The following is a 19,321-nucleotide window of genomic DNA, read 5'->3' as shown; positions in this document are numbered from 1 at the left end:
TCCAAATTAACTTTATTTTAATGATATTATTTTTGTGTCACTGCAAATCCTGATTGCTCTGTGGTTGTTTAAATAACATAAATGGAAATCTATTAAACAATATTATCTTTGTTAGAGATCTTAAGAGATGGGAATAGTTTATATATTATGCCTATATTGTACTGACTGAAGACATTATTTGTGGTTTATTTAAATATTGATTAAAAATATTAAAAAGGAAACCTTAGAAATAGATAATATATCTCCAAGAAAGAGCAGAACCTGCTGGGGATACAGCAGCACCATGAAACAAATGTGGTCTGCTTCTTCCATGCTAAAATTAACAGGAACTAAATCAACAGCTTTAGAGTGCTAAGATGTGTATCCTGCCTGACAAGGCTTAGCTGCTGAATTAAATCTGTTGCTGAGGCTTTCCAGTGTGTCTATATACTATGCTAATTATAAAATAACAACCTGGATTTTCAAGGGGAACATCAATTTGACTCTGTAACTGTGGTCACAGCTTTAAGCAGGTAAATATTGTTGACATTAATGAAGGGGATGTCTACACTGCTTATCAGAGCCAGCTCTGGCCCCAGACCAGAGACCTGTGCTCACCTGGGGCCTCTTCAGTTGGCCTGAAGATAGATCTCAGCCACTTCTCCCCAGTGTTTCTACTTTCTGAACACTGTTTTCAACCATGGTTTTTGAGACTGTCAATACTATAAAAGCTTGTGCAGAGATGAAGGTTGTTGATGATAACCATAAATTTTGAGAAAAACAGATTTTGTCATTTCTATTAAAGCTGATTAGAAATGTTTTGACAGAATCTGGTCAGATTAATTAAATTCAAAATTAGCTGAATACAGTAAAAATAAGCTGTTGGTCTCATTTGACCAAAGCTCAAAAAAAAATTACAAATTCCCAGGAGACTGGAAGCTGTGTTTCCAAAATCCACTGATGGGCCATGTCCAGGAAGTCCCACAGATCCATTTAAGCTCTCTGCAGGCTGTGCCTGCTTTAAAAATTAGGATTAATCATCCTCACTACAAATCAAGAACATACAGTTGGCTAGCCAAAAACAATAGAAGAAAAAAGAAAATAACCCATCCATAATCAGCTCACAGTTTAGGAAAAAAAGGTAAAAATTATAAGCTTATTTCAGTACTAAGGTTTAGGAGGTGAATATTCTGCCAGTACATATATGATACAGAAATAATGGCATTAAAATTAACAGTGCCCAAACCCTTGGCACACTTCTGTCAATACATCTCTACCAATTCAGAGCTTCTGATGGTTGGGCTTGGTGTTTTAATCTATTGTCATTTCATTGTCATTTCATTGTCAATTCCACTTCTGTTTTTATTAATCATACCAGTAATGTCTGAATAACTAACTCCAGAGAAACTGGATTTAAGGGTTGGTAATAAAGAATAGAATGTACAAGTACAGAACTGATGAGCAGGAAGATATATATTGGTTCTTTTTAGGTGATATGTATTGCTGCGTACACCTTCAAGGTATCTGCGGGCAATTTAGGTGTGCTTTCTGGCAGCTGTCACTGGTATCTCCATCAGAACAAGAGCCCTGGCCAGTAACACTTTGCTGAGGTGCTGAAGGGATGTGGATTTTAATTCTGAACAGCTTTATATGACAGATAGTGGGAGGGATGAATGCCAGAAAAAAAATATTCATTATAGAGCTTGCATAATTATAAATAATTAAGCCATTTTTCTTGTAAAAGCAGCCGCTGGACTGTTGCTGTAGTTGCTTCAGCAACTCCTCCCAGGCTCCATTTTTAAGCCAGGGATGCTGGATGCTGGTGCTGGGATCACACAGGGCGTCTGACCATGCCCTGTGTGATCCCAGGAGGAATGTGGTTGTTTCCATGGCCATGGGATGTTTTAGCTGAGTGGTTCAGACACAAATTGCACTGTCACCCAGAAAGGGGAGCTTTTAACACAAGTCTCTGCAAGTATATCTCCAAAAAGAAATAATCAAAGCCATCACTGGTCTGGTATCAGCTGGAGTACAGCATGGATAGTAGCCTCGGGCTCGGTTTTCTATACTTAGAACTTAAAACTAGAAAATTGCTGAGCTTCAGACTGTACCATCAAATAAAGGCTTCCACTGCTCCAGTGTGAGCCAGTTTGGGGATTACTGGTGGCCTTTGCCAGGGAATGCAACACAGGGGACCCTTCTCTAGCACTCAGAAATCGAAGAAGTTTACAAGATTCTGTCACACATGGCCTGTACATATTTGAAGCCTGTACAAGAAGTTACGTTTCCCTGCTGAAAATTTATAAGACTGTTTTTCCTACCCCATGAGTCTTTGATATCACAATTTGAATGTTACACTCTATGGCACTATATTAAACATGCAGCTTTTTAGTTTAATCCTGGAAGCCCTCAGTACAGAAAGATGCCTTGAATAAAGGCAAGTATTTCACCTTGAAAATAAAACAAATTGCTAAAAATAGTGGGGGAGGAGAAGAGAAAAGAGAAGAAACAGACCTAATTTCAGCTCTCCTGTTAAAGGAGGACTAATTTTTAGGAATTCTGAGAAAACAGCCACTGATTCTGAAAATCATAACCTACCATATAAATTTAGCAATTTCCTCATGAGTATTGCAGAGTTTATTATGATGTTTTTTGCTTTTACCATAATAAACAATTGGAATTGTTGCGTGTTGAAAGCATTCTGTTTCTCTCCTGAACTAAATTTAGATTATTGTCACCCTTGTAAGGAAAGCAGTAAGAGAAATTTATTAAAACAAAAGGAAAGGCATTTTTAAAATAGGATGCTTGAGTCTTCCTTTGAAATTATGTATATTTTAATAAAAAAACCAATGTGTGTTTAAAATACCCAATGTGCTGATTTATTCCACGCAGAAAATATGCTGTAGCATATTCTGAATTATTTTAAGTAGGTAAAAACTTCTGTCAAATTAGAAGCTGTATTTTCTGTATTTCATTCTGAATTTAAATAGTAAAAATAGCAGGAAAGAAATTCTTTCCATAGAAGAGAAAAATCCATTTCAGATATCTACACTCTGTAGGTCTGCACTAATGAAGCTGCCTCCCTTATATCAGAGTGGCAAAAAGGATGTGTTTTTAGGCTGGTTTGTTCCAGTTTGTGCCCAAGGACTCTGGGTGACCTTTAAGCTGGGGTGAGGGCAAGAGGGAAAGGCCTGGGCAATGTGGTTGCTGTGGAGGGAAGGGAGCAGCTTCCATCTGGTGATGTGTCCAGCAGGGAAAGGTGTTGGGGGATGTGAGGATGTGAGACTAGCAGAGGAAAGAGGAGGACCAGGAGCAAAAGTCTCAAGGTGGCAGGAGGAGGGAGCCTTTGCTTTGGGTTTCTGTGGCTATAAAACCCAGGAAGCTGCAGGGAGCTGCTGAACTAGAAAATAATACTGGAGGGATTAACTTACCTTTCAAGGACAGAAGCAAGAGGAGTGTTTTTCAAACCTTTTTAATATATCTTTCCACTACATTTCCTATTTAATCTGACACCTTGTTATAGTTTATTATTTTGCTGTTCTGATAAATATGTTTTGATATCCTTTGGCACATTTGCTTAAAAAAGTGGGGGGGGAAAAGTGTGAGCAGTTGGTGGTTGAGCAGGTGGCCAGAAAAAAAATCTGTTTTTTCCTGAGATGTGCTGAGTTTTTATCCTCATCACCCTTTGAGGCATCATGGGAAGTAACACCAGCACCAAGTTATACTCAAGTCACCCAAGATAAAAAGTAATAATGGCTATCAAACTCTGAATTGGAACTTTCTACCCCTCAAACTCAGCAAATTAAGGTTTTTCTGTAACTGTGAAGTATTTTCAATGTAATCCTTCCTCTCTCCCAGCTGTCTTCCTTTTGTTCTGTCCTTTCTCTCTTGCTCAAACACTCTATACTGTATGTGGTGTGTTCCCATTCTTGCCTGCAGAATATCCTGGCAAGCTTACAGTGATGGGCCCTTGGAAACAACTCCAGGTCCTCCCTTTGTGATACCAGGAATCCATTCTGAGCAACTCCATAAAGAATCCTCAGAAAGAAAGGTGGCTTGGTAAGAGCCCACCTCACCTTTGAAGGCCGCCTAAATGTGTGATTGTTCTTGGTAATAGGTTTTAACATTCTTTCTGTACCTTTGGAAATGGAGAAAAGAGAAAAAAATTTTTTTGAAAGATAGGACTTAAGGATACCAGCTTATCTATTTGATTTATAGTAGCTTGAGAAGTCTGTACAAAGAAAGCAAGAATGGGGTAAACAAAAGAGATATCTCAAGGTTGTGCATTTATGGTTCACTTGTGCTGAGGTACACTGGTACTGGGGAACACTGGCAACACTGTGGGAGATGTAACAAACAGGGCAGGAGATCTTTCTCCTTTTTAATGCCTTTATTAAAAAGAATCAGCTCAGGTGGAGACAAATCGACAGGTCGCCCGCACCCCCACTGCTCCCAGGAGTGGCACGGAGGAGGATGGTGCAGCTTTGTCCGCTGGTCTGCAGGCAAAGCTGGGGCTTCCGTCCTCACGGGAGAGTAGGAAATTCCACCTTTTTCAGTCTAACATTCCGGGTCCTCTTTCTAGTTAAGACCTTTTCAGGTTATGGTGAGAAGTAAAAGGATCTTAGCAGATACTGGATTAAGTTCCTCGTCCTTAGACATCACTTAGGTCTCTTAATTCCATGTTGGCTAGTTGTTTTTAGGGTTTTTTTCCTGAAACTTACAGGTGAAATGCATTCTCTCATCTGCATACTAGCTCTGATGTCACTCCCCTGCCCCTACTGCCTGCGGGGTCTGGTATCACCCCTGGCAAGCATTAGAGGGAACAATGGCTAATCACCAACCATTAACAGGTAATTGAAGAAGAACTCTTAACAATAGGTGGCTGCAACATGCAGGTAACCTTCAATTTAACAGCAATTGGTTCAACTTTTTTTAACTTTGCAACCTTAAAATATTGATAATTTTTTTATTCATAACAGTTATGAGGGGCTCTGGGGCCGTGGGGGATGAGAGGAGATGAATTCCCAGAAGCGGCTGTGACAGGGGTTGGGGTTGGGAGCACTCAGGGGATCCAGAGACACTTTTGGGAGGTTCTCGAATGGATGCTGAGGGGGCACTGAGGGATCCTGGAGCGTCTGGGGGACACTTAAGGGATAGATGGGGGGCGGATACCGCGGGGGGGGCGGGGGGGGGGGGCGCAAATGTCTTTGGAGCGCGGGGCATGACGGTCGTTGTAGTCCCGGCTCCAATGGGGCTCTATCGGGCCGCGGGGCATGACAGGAGTTGTAGGCAAAAACAAAAAGATGGCGCCGATTCTAGGCACCGCCCCTGAGTCCCCAGTCCCCTGTGCTGATTGGTTTTAGGTGGTGATGGGCAGGAGCCTCGGCAAATGAGAGGCAGCAGAAGCGGGAACAGCCCTTTCAACCCCTCCCATCCCTCCCAATACAGCCCAGTTCATCTCCAGCACAGCCCAGTGTGACTGCAGTGCCTCTCCAGGCACTCCCAGTACAGCCCAGTCCCTCCCAATACACCTGAGTTCTTTCCCAGTCTCCTCCAGTTCCCCCCAGTCTTCCCCACCTGCTCTCAGTGCCTTTGGGGTTTCAAACCTGGACACTGGGGCTGATGGCTGTCCCAGGGAAGGAGCTGGGACAAGGTATCCATTGCTCAGGAGCTGCACTTTGGATTGTCACTTGCCACTGTTCCTCTGAGCTCTTCTCAGTTTTGGAGATGGGTTCCTAATGAGCTGGTAGCTCTCCAGTGATGGCCCTGGGAGCAGCCAGGGCAGAGAATGAACTGAGTTTCTCCTGCTGCCATTGTTGGTGCCCTGTCTGGGTGTGCAGATGAATCTCTTATCTGTTAACCTGGCACAAGGCTGCAGGAGCACCAGTGTCCTGAGGCAACCCTGTTTGGAGGCTGCGCTTGCAGGCACTGGTATTGTGTAGCAGATGTCACCAGATTCTTGGGGTGGCTTTCCAGAAATGCACCATGATTAGGTGGATTATCAGAACCAATCAGAACAGCTGTAAGTGAAGCCACATTTGGTACAATTGAAGGCTCTGTTGCAAAGGACACTCTTCCAATGTGAGTTATTCCACAATTCAATCTTTTCCCTCAGGGCTCATCAAAGAATAGGAGAGGAAGAAAGAAAAGAGACTTGGTGTTAATCAATGTGCCCATTGTAAGAAAGAGAGGCATTTGAAAAATTTGAAAAAGGACTGTCTGCAGTTACAACACAAAACCCCCCTCTCGTGGCTATCATCGATGGCCACTGAGGGGGACCAGAGGATTCTTTCCCAGCAGAACCTCTGGTCACAGCTAAGCTGGGAGGGAGGAGGTCAATGAGGAGTTAGAATTTTAGTGGCTACAGAAGCTGGTTGCTCTGTGCTAAATACAACCAAAGGAAGCTTGAGTAATGATTCTATAACAATCATTGGTGCAACAGGGAATCATGAAACTCAGCCATTTTCCCGGCCCATTGATTTTAAATTAGGAAAACAATGAATCTATTCAATTTACTAAAGCTTCTCCTTGGAGGATTTATTGGAAAACCTGAATGCTAAAATCAAGATTATAATGGCAAAATGCAGGTTATTACTCCAAAATGTAATTTGGAGTAGAAGCCTCTATTTTTGCACTGCAGTCTTCAAAATCAGATGTGATCCATCTGCCATCTGTATCACTTAAGGATGCAGTAAATCTGGTAGTCTGGACTGGAGAGGTGTACCAGTGACCCAGAAAAGCAGCGTCTGTAAGAAATAAATTGAAACTCTGAGCAGGACGAGTAAGGCAAAAACAATACCCTTTGAAAAAATAAAGTTTTAGGGGGTTATTATCCCTTGTGGAAAGATTTCTAAAATAAGACCAGTTGAAGGAATATTAATCCAAATGTAATATCCTTATTTTGCCAGTTAAGAAGGCAGATGGAGAGGATTAGTGGCTGGTACAGGATCCTAGAGCCATAAATGAGACAATGGAAGATATACACACGTCAGTAGCAAATCCTTGTTAACAACCTGGAGTGAAAAATTAAAATGGTCCACAGTATAGAATTTGAAAGTGGCTTTTTCTGTATCTCTTTGAGTAGTGAAGTCAAGAACTATTTACTTCTGAATGGGGAAGTCCAAACACAGTGAGAAGAACCCAACTGACTTGGCCAGTTCTACCAGAGGGGTTTAAAAATACCCCCACCTTATATGGAAACCAAGTGGCAAAAGAACTGGAGGAATGGAAGCATCAGAACCCTCTTGGAGTCTTGGAGTCTTGTTCCAGGCTGGAGATGGCATTCTGAGGCCACTGAAACTCAGCAGCAATGCAGGGATAAGACTGTGGCATTGTGGAATTTTCTGGGACTAAGTGGATACAGAGTACAAACAGTCCAGACCACAGAAGCCTACCTGGGATTCAAAATCCTCCAGGGACAAAGGGGGTTGGGACAGGAAGGAAAGGAAGCAATTTGCCAACTCCCACAGCCATGAACGATGAGAGAGTCGCAGGCGTTTCTCAGGGCAGTGGAATGATGTCAGCTGTGCATCAGCAATTATGGGCTGCTGGTAAAGCTGCTGTGAGAGCTCTTGAGGGCAGCTCAGCAGGACTTTATAGTCTGGACTGGTGTGGCATGGGCTGCCTTTTCACAGCTCCAGCGAGCCCTCATGCAGGCCCTGCTTTGGGGCTCCCAGACCCTATGGAGCCATTGGATCTGTTTCCCTATGAGAGACAAAACCCAGCACGGGGAGGGCTGTCACAGTTCCTGGGGGCTGCAGCAGGGCTGTGCCTACTTTTCACAGCAACCAGACAATGTCAGCCAGGGCTCTCTGGGCTGTCTGAGGGCAGTAGCAGCTGCTCTTTTATTGATCCAGGAAGATCAAGAACTGACTTTGGGACCGAGTATTATAGTTTAAAAATTCTTTCAATGGACAGCTCAAGATGAAATGTCCTGGGGATTTGAAGAAATCTGGACCAAACTTCTTTCCTGACTACCCAGCTGAGTTTGGTTAAAACATCTGTTTAAAATGGTCACCACAATAATTGCTGTATGGATTTTGCTTCCATCACAATTCAGTGCTATAGTGCCCTACGCTATAAAATGGAACTATTGAGAGACCAGTCCATATAAGGAACTGAGTCTCAAGAAAAGGGGGGATGTGATGAGGAGAGTAGAACAGAACAGCACAACTTTGGAGAAGCAGATAAAGGATGTTACTCACACAAAACACAAGCAGGATGCCAGCTCTGCTCTGCAAGGCCGACAAAGCAGAAGTTATGCAAAACAACAAAATTGCCCTTACTCAAAAGCAGGAGTTGAGGAACAGCCATCTAAAAAGGACAACAGATGTTGGAAACAAACCCGCAAGAACCCCATAAAGATTTCTGATAAGGGGTGCAACTATATTAAATAAATTCAAAGGATGTGGGGAGAGCTCATGAATATGTAATCAGTGTGTCTGCAAAAAACTCTGTTCACTTGATGTTCAGTGCACTCGAATGGAGGAAGGATGGCCCAAGTGACCACCATGCTGTAATGAAGAATACCTGCTTTCAAATATTCAAAACTGTGTTCAAAAGTTTATGTCCTGTGGATTTCAGTATCAGTGGTGTCCTTGACTCTGTTATGCCCCACAGTTTCACAATGGCCGCTTGGTTCCATCAGGCCCTGCTGTGTAACAATGGACCCTTGTTTTCATTGGGTTCTGTACTGTCAGAATGGTTGCCTTGGTTCTGCACTGCCACAATGCTGTCCTTGGTTCCACAAGGCCTTGGTGTGTCACAACAGCCCCTTGATTCCATGAACTGCTATAGTGTCACCCTGGTCTCTTGGATCTGCAGTATCAAAATGGACAATTGGTCACAAGCAGCCCTGCTGTGTCACCATGAATATTTGGTTCCAGGGGCCCCACAGTGTCACAATGGACCCTTGGTTCAATGAGGTTCCGTGGTATCACCATGGTCTCCTTGGATCTTCAGTATCTCTATGGATCATTGGTTCCATGCAGCCCTGCTGTGTCACAGTGCTTCCTTGGATCCATGGAGCCCCACTGCTCAACAATGGAATCTTGGTCCTGTGAGGTTCTGTACTGTCACCATGGTCTCCTTGGTTCTGGACTGTAACAATGAACCCTTGGTTCCCTGAGTTTCCATGATGTCACCATGGTCTCCTTGGTTCCACGAGGCCTTGCTTTGTCCCAATGGATCCATGGTTCCATGGGCTTCCATAGTGTCACCGTGGTCTCCTCAGAGCTGCATTGTCACAATGGACAATTGGCTACATGGGCCCCTGCTGTGTCACAATAAACCCTTAGTTCTCTAGGTTCTCTAGTGTTACCATGGTCTCCCTGGTTCAATGACACCTTGCAGTGTCACAATGGCTGCTTGGTTCCATGAATTTCCATAGTGTCAGCAATGGCCTCCTTGTTTCTGCAGTGTCATAATGGACCCTTGGTTCCTTGAGGTTCCTAAATGTCACTGGCCTCCTTGGTTCCATATGGCCCTGCTGTGTCACCATGGCCCCTTGGTTCCATGAGTTTATGTAGTGTCAACAATGGTTCCTTTGTTCCAATGAGGCCCTGCTGTGCCACAACAGACCCTGGGTTCCATGAAGTTCTTCAGTGTCACAATGGCCCCTTGGATCCATGAGGTTCCACAGTGTCACCATGGTCTCCTTGGATCTACATTGTCATAATGCACAATTTGTTCCGTGCGGTTCCACTATGTTACAGTGGCCCCTTGTTTCCATGAGGCCCCACTTTGTCACAATGGATCCCTGGTTCCATAGGTTTTATCCTGTAACAATGGACTCCCTGGTTCTGTGAGTTACCCTGCTTTTTACAGAAGTTTCTTTGGTTCCAACAAGACCTGACTGTGCCTCAATGCACCCTTGGTTCCATGAGGATCTGGAGTATCACAAAGGCTCCTTGGTTCCACAGGGCTCTGCTGTGTCACTATGGATCCTCTGTTCCATGAGGTTCCATGGTGTCACCATGGTCTCCTTGAATGGGCAGTGTCACAATGGACCACTGGTTCCATAAGCCCTCGCTGTGTCACAAGCGTCTCCTTGGCTGCATGAGGAACCGAAAACCTTTGCATAAACATTGAGCAACACCTGCTTAACACACCTGGGAACATCTGTTTGCATTCAAAAGAGGGGTTAAAGGTGAGAATGGCACCAGCAGCTTCCATCTGCAGCAGAGATCCAGGGAACAAACAGGGACAGAGAATTCAGCTGCAAGACTTGGAGAATTCTGCTTCCAGAAATCATTTCTGGTCACACTGTCCCTTGTAGAAAGGTGACACCATTCCAGGCAGCCTGTACTGAGCAGGTGGTTCTGAGTGGGGTTTGTTGTTCAGGAAATCTGCTCAGGCTTTTCTACGCCTTCCTTACAAACAGGAAAACTTCTCATGGGCCTGCATGCAGGCAGAGCCCTGAGGAGAGAAGGTGGGACATGTTGCAATGGGCTGGGATGTAGAGCTGCAGAGCTCAGGGGATAGTTTCTGCTTCAGGGCACAGGGATGTCAGTCCCAGGTGGGCGATGTCAGACATGGTGAGGCTGGGGATGAGGAGCAGGTTGTACAAAAAGAGTCAGCCCGCAAGGGGCTCATTCTTCTCCATGCCAAGACCTCCTAAGGAGACATTCAGCATCAAGATCACTTGAGGAATGCTTCTATCACGTCTTCTCTGCAATGAAAAAAAACAAAACAAAACAAACCCACACATGTGATTAAAAAACCAAAAATCATGAGGTGCACTTTATAATCTCCCTCCTTAACAGAACTCCAAACTGACTCCAATCACTGCACAAGCCCTGGAGACTTGAAGACAATTGAAGGGAGACAAAGAGCTCCTGAGGGCTTTCTGTGTTTTAATCAGCCCCACGGTGGATTTGGGGCTGGGTCCAGGAGCCTCAGGCACTGAGAGAAGGATGAAGAAGCTGCTCAAGGAGTCAGCAGCAAAACTCCAAGTCCCCTGGAGCATCACTGGGCCCCAGTGAGGGCAGGGAGTGCCAAAGGCTCCCCAGGGACTGCTGAGAGCAGATCCTTGAGGCCAGGAGTGCAGGGAACCCAAGGCTCTGGCAGGGAACTGCAATGCTGAGCAAGGCCTGGCTTGGCTGCAGGAAGCAGAAAGGCCAAGCCCTGAGCCCAGCCTGGGCCAGCAGGGCCTGTCCCTCACGGGTGGCTCAGGGCTCTCTGTGGGGCAAGGGGATATGAGGGGCAGCAAGGACAAATGCCATAAACCCATGTGACACTCCAGATGCTCAGGGAACCGAGGGCCAGTGTGACACACTGGGGCCTTGTGGAAACAAGAGGCCATTGTGAGCCTGCAGGGCTGTGACACCCCAGAACACTCAAATGCTGGGGACAACCAAAGGCTCCTTTTCTTGAGTTTGGTGCACAGGAGAAACACCAACCAGATATTCTCAAGAGGTCAAAATGACACAAAATTTTACTGGCAAAGTACAAAAAATCAAGTAACTTTGGTAAAGGGTTTAATACAACATCCAATTCAACATGAAAAACTTATAGCAGTAACTTCATTAACTTAGCCCATTTAACCTGGAAACCAAATAACCATAAAGATGTTAAATTATCCAAAAATATTCCAGGTAAAGAGGATAAGCAGAAGAAGAAATGGGGAAAGACCAAAAGACAGAAGATCTACAGGAAGACACACATTCAGCTACCAACTGCTTGGGTTCCAGCATGGGTGAGACACAAAGCCCAGGAGAAGGAGGGTTCATACCATGGACTGAGCTCATGCTCTGTTTTTTAAACCCTAAGGCCTTCGTGCAGCCATTGTGACACTGGAGAAGCAAGGAGACATTGCTGACAGCACAGAACCTCCTGGAACCAAGGGGCCATGGTGACTCTGAGGTGCCTCATGGAATCAAGGAGACCATTGTGACATGCGGGGCCCCAATGGAACAAGGGGACATGAAAGAGGTCTGGCTGGTTTGGCCTCCTGGGGACCACCTGACAGGTCCAGCTGACCTTGGCATGGCAAGGGCTGCTGCATGTCTGCCCCTGGAGCACTGGGGCTCTGTGCTTTCCTTCCTGTGGGAAAGAGCTGTCCTTCTCCAGGTGTCCATGGCCAAAACTGGGTTTCCTCCTCCAAATGTTTGTCTATCCAAGAGTTGTTCCCAGATGAAATCTGCCAGGACAGACAGATCTGGCTGGCTTGGCCTATGGTGGCCACCTCTTATCTTCTTCCAAAACACTTAGATTTCACACTTTTATTTCTTATGGAAAAACCATCCATCTCCACCAGGAGCCCATGGCTGAAACTGGGATTCCATCTCCAAAACTGTATTCATCCAGGGATTGCTCCCATGTGAAAGCTGCCAGGACAGACAGGTCTGGCTGCCCTTGGCCTCTTGGGGGCTGCCTCTCACCTGGTTTTGAAACACCAGGGCACAGTGCTTTCCTTCCAATGGAAAGGAACCGTCATGCTTGTCAACATGTCTGTGGTCAAAAGTGATATTCCTCCTCCCAAAATATATCCAAGGATCCCTCTGTAAAAGCAGCTGCCAGGATAAACAAGTCTGTCTTGCTTGAGGTCCTGAGAGCCACCTCTCATCTGCCTTTGAAACACTTGGCCTCTGTGCTTTCCTTCCTATGGAAAAAAAAACCCATTCTGCTTATCAATGCAGAAATGGCAGAAATTAGGATTCTATCTCTGCAATTCCCTATATCCAAGGCTTGCTTTCAGACAAAAGTTATCAGAATGGAGAGGTCTGGCTGACCTTGCCCTCTGATAGCTGCCTTTCAACTGCCCTTGGAACTCTTGCTTTCCTGCCTATGGAAAAGATCTGTGTTTCTCCTCCTATCATCCATGTCCAAAATTGTTATTCCACCTCTAAAATTCTGTATATCCAAGATTGCTCCCAGACAAAATCTGCCAGTACCATCTAATCTGGCTGCCCTTTGCCTCTGGTGACTGCCCCTCATCTGCCCCTGCAACACTGGGTCTTGGTTGTTTCCTTCCTATAGAGACCACTGTGACACTGTGAGGACCACGTGGAACCATGGAGACCATTGTGACACTTCTGGATCTTCATGGAACCAAGGGGCCATTGTGACACTTTGGGGTAGCATGGATCCAAGGGATCACTGTGACACTGTATGGCCTCGTGGCAGCAAGGACATCACTGTGGCACTGCTGGGCCACACGGTCCCAAGGGGCCAGTGTGAAGCAGCAGGGCTTTGTGGAACCAAGAGGCCATTGCTGCACTGCAGGGCCTCGTGGAGCCAAAGGGCCTTTGTGATCCTGGGGGGCACCGTGGATCCATGGAGAGCATTGTGGAATTGCAAGGCCCCATGGAATCGTGGACACCACTGTGACATTGTGGGGCCCCATGGAAGCAAAGGGCCACTGTGACCCTGCAGGGCCTCATGGAATGAGGGGAACACGGAGCAGGCCTGGCTGATTCCGCCACCTGAGAGGCACCTGACAGGTGCAGCTGATCTTGGCATGTCGAGGGCTCCCTGTCATCAGCATGGATGCCGCCCATGGAGCACTGGGGTTCCATGCTTTCCTTCCTATGGAAAAGAATCTTCCCTTCTCTTCTCCCTTTTCAGGTGTCCATGGCTGAAATTTCCCTATATGCAAGGGCTACACCCAGACAAAGGCTGCCAGGACACAGAGCTCTGGCTGGCCTTGGCCTCTGGTGATGACATCTCATCTGTCCCTGAAACATAGGGTGCTGTTCCTTCCTTCCTATGGAAAAGAACTGTCCTTCTTGTCCAGGGGCCATGGCAAAAATTGGAACTTGGCCTCCATAATTCCACTTATCCGAGAATTGCTCCCAGACAAAAGCAGCCATTACAGACAGGTCTGGCTGCCCTTGGCATCTGGCGATTTTCTTAGAGTATGAGCAGAAGGTTTTCATTTGCAAACAACTTGGAGAGGGCCCAGAGACCTCCCAAAATGGAGTTTGGAGGCCTCAAGCACATGACCACAATACAGGGACAAAGGAGCTCTGTGCTCAGAGGGGTGAAGACTGAGGAGAGCAGAGGAGAGCCCTGGGAGGGACAGAAGGGTGGTTTCAGAGATGGTGGATCATTTTGACATAGTAGAGAAAAGCCTGAAAAAGGAAAAATTAATGCCAGCTACAGCTGAGGAGGCCCAGACTGGCCATGATTTAAAAAGGAATTTCCCTCCCAGGGCAGGGCTGTGGTGCAACACATCCCCAGAAGGAGCCTGGAGCAGCCCAAGGCTTTGTGTGGGCAGGCAGAGGCAGGCAGGAGGCAGAGGTGTCAGCAAAGGAACGGGCCAGCTAGGTGGGGCAGCCGGGGGATGACGACAGCCTGCAGGGACAGAGGCACAGGGCAGGGACACTGTAGGACAGCCTGGGCTGCACAGGGCACAGGGATGGGCAGCAGCTGCAAGGCCCTGACAGAGCCAACTTGGGCAGCACTTTGGCCATGGCTACTGGCCCTGGGCTGCCGGGGTCGGCTGTTACTTGTCTCTGCCCCAGCATGGGAAAAAGTGGTTCTGGGTAGGCCGCGCTCTCGAAGAAGGAGTCTGGACTCTTGCTTTTAGGTCTTCAGTCGAGTTTATTATTTCTTATCTACAAAGATTTTCTGTCTGTCCAGTCGAGGTCTGATCAGCAAGACAGCCAAAGGCACTCTCTCCCGCCCACGGGGCGGTTGTCTCTTTTATAGTGAAAACTATGTATTAGATATTTACCTTTAATTCCCAATACTTTCTGCCCTTGTTGGCAAGTGTACTCTTTCTATGAACCAATCCACACATGCCAACATCATCCTGAACATGGATGCCAAGGAGAAGAAAGAAGAAGGACAGGGCACGCCCAAATTCCTCCATCTTGGGACTCCTGATCCATGCACAGAATTCTAGACCCCCTGTACAATACATAAAACCCCCCTGTACAGTGCATTCTAACTTAAGTTCTAAAAAGTGAATAACATCCCCTCACTATTCAGACCTGAAATTCTCTCATCTCCTCACCTTCAGGTGTAATTTCTTTAAAAGTATCAAAGTCAAGCCACCAGGTACTTTTGGCAACATTCCAGGGCCTCCGAGCCCCCCGAGGGTTGTCTTGGTAGCTCTGGACATCCGGAGTGATGTACTGAGTTCCCACATGGGCCTGAGGCCACGAGGGGACAAGTGACCCTTGCAGCCCTGGGGCCTCATTGCGTCCTTGTCCTTGCTCAGCAGCCTGGCAGGGGCTGCCCCATGGTGCTGCCCTTGGCACTGCACATTCCCACATCCCAGTGCCCATCCCGGGAAGAGCCCTGAGCAAGGAGGGAGGGACAGGATCTGCCTGGCCAGGGGCTGGGGCTCAGGCCTTGGCCCTTTGCATTCCTGAAACACATCCAGGTTTGCTCAGCATCAGAGACACCTTTGCCTTGTTTGTCCCCAGCTGTCATCACTGCCTCCAGTGTTCTGCTCAACCTGGAACCTGGGGACACTTTCTCAGTCGTGTCCCTCAGTGGGACCCATTAAACTTTAAGAAAGTTCAGAGTTTCAGTTTAACCTCTAGTTCTTGAAAAGTTCTTTGAACACTCTCTCAGGGACTGAGTCTGATGTAAACAACACCAAAGCCCCGAGAGGGTCATTAAAGTTTTCCAAGTCCAATTATGGAGAAATATTTGAAAGAGCTTGTAAGGCATACACATACCTATTTTAAAGGGTTTATTTTATTACATTTCTCTTTAGATCAGAGGTGATTGCAGCATTCTGTGATTGATATTGACCCAGGGTCTTTCCTCATGACCTTTGGCCTGCTCAGAGAAGCTGTACTGCCTTGAGCTCTGACCCAGTGTGGACAACCTTGCTCCACATTCCCCAGCCCCATCCTGTCTGTCCTCACTCACCTGGGACCTGCTGGGCTTGCAGAGCTGGCTGCACTCAGCCTAAGAGGGGTTTTCCCTTTTTGGGCTTTTTTGAAACAATCTCAAACTCCTGAGTTTCCCCACTGAAAACAGACACACTCCTCAGGTGTGTGCCAGCCTGAGGTGCCACCAAAACCACTGCAGAGCTGCCCTGGGCCAGCTGTGAGGGTGGATCATCAGCCCAAGCTGCACTGGGTCACTGCAAGGGGCTGTGGCCATGGACACTGCCCTGACCCCACTGCTGGGAGTGGCTGCCACAGCAAGTGTGAGAAATTAAACTGTGCTTGGAAACACTGGGGAGGACTGGGACATACTGGGGAACACTGGAACGCTGTGGAAGACACTGAGACACACTGGGAGTGACATTGGGGAGGACTACGACAACCTGGGAACACAGGGAATGCTGAGGGGGAATCTGGGCAGACTGGGAGGGACTATGCAGGTACACTGAGACACAGTGTGATATACTGGGACACACTGGGAGTGATACTGGTAGATACTGGGACAAACTGGGAACACTGGGGACACAGTGTAGAAGACTGGAAGGCACTGGGCCATACTCTTGATGACAATGGGAGGAACTGGAAGTGACTAGGAATGAACTTGGGTGTATTGGAAGGGACTGGAGAGGCACTGGGGTCATACTGGTCTGTACTAGGGATGAACTGTGCTGTGCTGGGAGGGACTGGAGGAGTTGAACGGGCTGTTCCCGCCTCCACTGTCTCCCATTTGCTGATGGTCTCGCCAATCACAGCCAGCAGCCAGTCAGCGCAAGGATCAGGGTCTTGGGAGCAGTGCCTGGTGTCAGCGCCATCTTTTATTTTTGCCTACAACTCCTGTCATGCCACGCGGCCCAATAGTGCCCCATTGGAGCCGGGACTGCATTGCCTGTCATGTCCCGCGCTCCACCGAACCCAGCCCGGTATCCGCCCGCCATCTGTCCCTTAAGTGTCCCCCAGACTTTCCAGGATCCCTCAGTGCCCCTCAGCGCCCATTCGGGACCACCCAAAAGCGTCCCCGGATCCCCTGAGTGCTCCCAACCCCACAGACGCCCGGTACAGCCATTTCTGGGAATTCATCTCCTCTCATCCCCCGTGGCCCCAGAGCCTCTCATTACACAATCAGGAGCGTAAAACTCCTGCCATGCTCCGCGCCCTAAAGAGCCCGTTTTGAGCTCCCCACAAGGGCTCCTGAACCGTTTGCATTCCCCCCGAGGACCTCAATTCACGGCTCGGACCTGAAGTGTCACCCGAAGTGCCTTCTGTTATGAATAGAAAGTTATCTATTTTTTTTAGGTTGCAGAGTTAAAAATAAGTCACACCAGTTGCTGTAAGTTAGTTTCACTGTTAAAGTGCAGTTCTTCAATTACCTGTTAATGGCTGGTGATTAACCATTGTCCCCCTGATGCTGGCCGCCTGCCAGGGAGGGACACCAGTATCCTCCCAAGTACCAGGAGAATAGGAGTGACATCAGAGCCAATATGCAGCTGAGAAATGCATTGCGCCCTGAATTTTTACAGTTTTCCTAGGAAAACCCCTAAAATTACGAGCCAACAAGTGACCTAAGTGACGTCTAAGGATGAGAGCGTAGTCCCGTACCTGCCTGAATCCTTTTTGCTTCTCACCCTCACCTGAAAAGATGTTGATTAAAGAGACGCCCCGGGGTGTTAGACAAAAAGGCTAGGAATCTGCGACTCTCCCGTGAGGACGGAATCCCCAGCTCTGCCTGCAGACCAGCGAACAAAGCTGCGTCATCCTCCTCCTCCGTGCCACACCTGGGAGCAGCGGCGGTGTGGGCGCAACCCGTCGATTTCTCCCCACCTGAGCTGATTCTTCTTAATAAAGGCATTAAAAAGGAGAAAGATCTCCTGCCCATTTATTTCACCTTCCTGAACCCCCAAATACCGCAGTCCACTTCCGGGACTACAGCTCCCATCATGCTCCGTGGAGCACGTACAGCGCTCTTTGAGCTGGGACTTCATCTCCCATCATGCGCCACCCCACCGAGAGCCATTGCAGCTGCGCCTATAACTCCCGTGATGCTCCGCGGCCCCGTTTAACTGTATTATACCAGCGCCTACAACTCCCATCACACCCCGCACCCCAGAGAGCCCCATTCGAGCCCCCCGAGGGCTCACCCGGACCCCGAAGGGCCCCGAATTCCCCTCCCTGACATGCAAGGGCCCCTCTGGCTCCACAAGTGCTCACCTGGACCCCGGTCCCTCAGAATTCCTGAGTGCCTCTCCAAGTGCCTACCTGGCTCCCCCAAGTGTCCTCCAGACCCTCCAGTTCTCTCTGAATTCCCTGCCCAGACCCAAATGTGCCCCAAATGAGCTCCAGAAATGTCTCCATGGACACCAATGGGTTCTCCCTTGACCCTCTCTGGGAAAAAGATCATAAAAAAAGATGACAAAATGACTGGAAACATTACTAATTAACATTAAAAGGCAGAAATTAATAGCCAATAGACTTTAATTAAGGAAGGGAATGGTGTTACGTAGAACCAAAAAACATTAATTATCTTGGCTACTAAAAATGTATAGATTTTTTAATGCAAATATTGTTATAAATGAGAAGCTTGACTAGGCCAATACTCAAGCAGCAATCAATTTATTAATTAATATGGTAAATTATGAGCAATACAGCGCTGGGTACAGTGGGGAAAATTGTCCCTCCAACTGCACACCAATAGTTGGGGCTTACAGGTATTTATAGGGGAACTCATAAGCTTTCTCAGCAGTTTCTATTCCCAATTTTTACGTCACAATTCTATACACTATTGTGATTTAGTTTTTCTCAGGATGTATCCCAGAAAGGAGTATCCCCAGCTGGTGGAGTCCAGCTTCCAAAAGAAGAAAGAAGTCTCCCAGCTGGTGAGGTCCAGATTCCAGATGTGGGTTCACCTTTTAATTGCAAGGACTATAAATCTCATACCAGTGATGTCCAGCTTCCCTTGGTCAAAACTATCAATCCTTGAGTTGATGTTCGTCGTCCTTTCTCAAGATGCTTATCAATATTTTGTTAAGACATCGAGATAAGCATGTTTCCTTTTTATGTATTCTAAAGCTATAGTTCCAAAGATCCTTACTACAAGCAATATTCTAAAATGATACTTCAAAAGGTTATTATTGAAAAATTCTTTAAGGCTTAGCTAGAAGCAGAAAGTTCCTGTCAAACAGCAACATGCTTAAAGCTTTAATTCAAATGCTCCTAAATCAACTGAAGACTTATAAAGGTTAATTGCAAACAAAGGAAAGGCTCAAAGGCCTTCTTCCATGCTTTACTCCCTCAGTTATTTATTAGAATTGTCTTTACAACTGTCCCACGGTCAGTTTCCACACATATCACAATCACAGATATGCAGGTTGCCTGTATGTACCTGACACAAAACACAGCTTTGTATTTCACACATCCCCCCAGCCCAAGCCCCAAATTCGCTCCGGGGACACTGAATTCTGCAGGTCCACCTGGCAACCGTTGAGTCATCGGAGAGAAAG

The 19,321-nt window shown here is 47.0% G+C and overlaps 1 long non-coding RNA gene across 2 annotated transcripts; it reads right to left on the bottom strand.

The window, feature by feature from the left end:
• Window positions 1-5,555: 5,555 nt before the first annotated feature.
• Window positions 5,556-11,866, bottom strand: LOC135280305 (uncharacterized). Of its 2 annotated transcripts, XR_010347314.1 has the most exons (3): window positions 11,711-11,866; window positions 8,509-10,648; window positions 5,556-6,725 (listed from the first exon to the last, which is right to left on the bottom strand). It is a non-coding gene; the product is annotated as an uncharacterized LOC135280305 (long non-coding RNA). The 2 variants fall into 2 exon arrangements; XR_010347313.1 differs by having other exon boundaries at window positions 5,556-10,648.
• Between the last annotated feature and the right edge of the window lie 7,455 nt (window positions 11,867-19,321).

This window comes from Passer domesticus, chromosome 13, assembly GCF_036417665.1.
Source record: "Passer domesticus isolate bPasDom1 chromosome 13, bPasDom1.hap1, whole genome shotgun sequence".
NCBI classification, from domain to species: domain Eukaryota; kingdom Metazoa; phylum Chordata; class Aves; order Passeriformes; family Passeridae; genus Passer; species Passer domesticus.
Note: the sequence above shows the minus strand (reverse complement) of the source record. Positions and strands in the feature narration are given on the sequence as shown.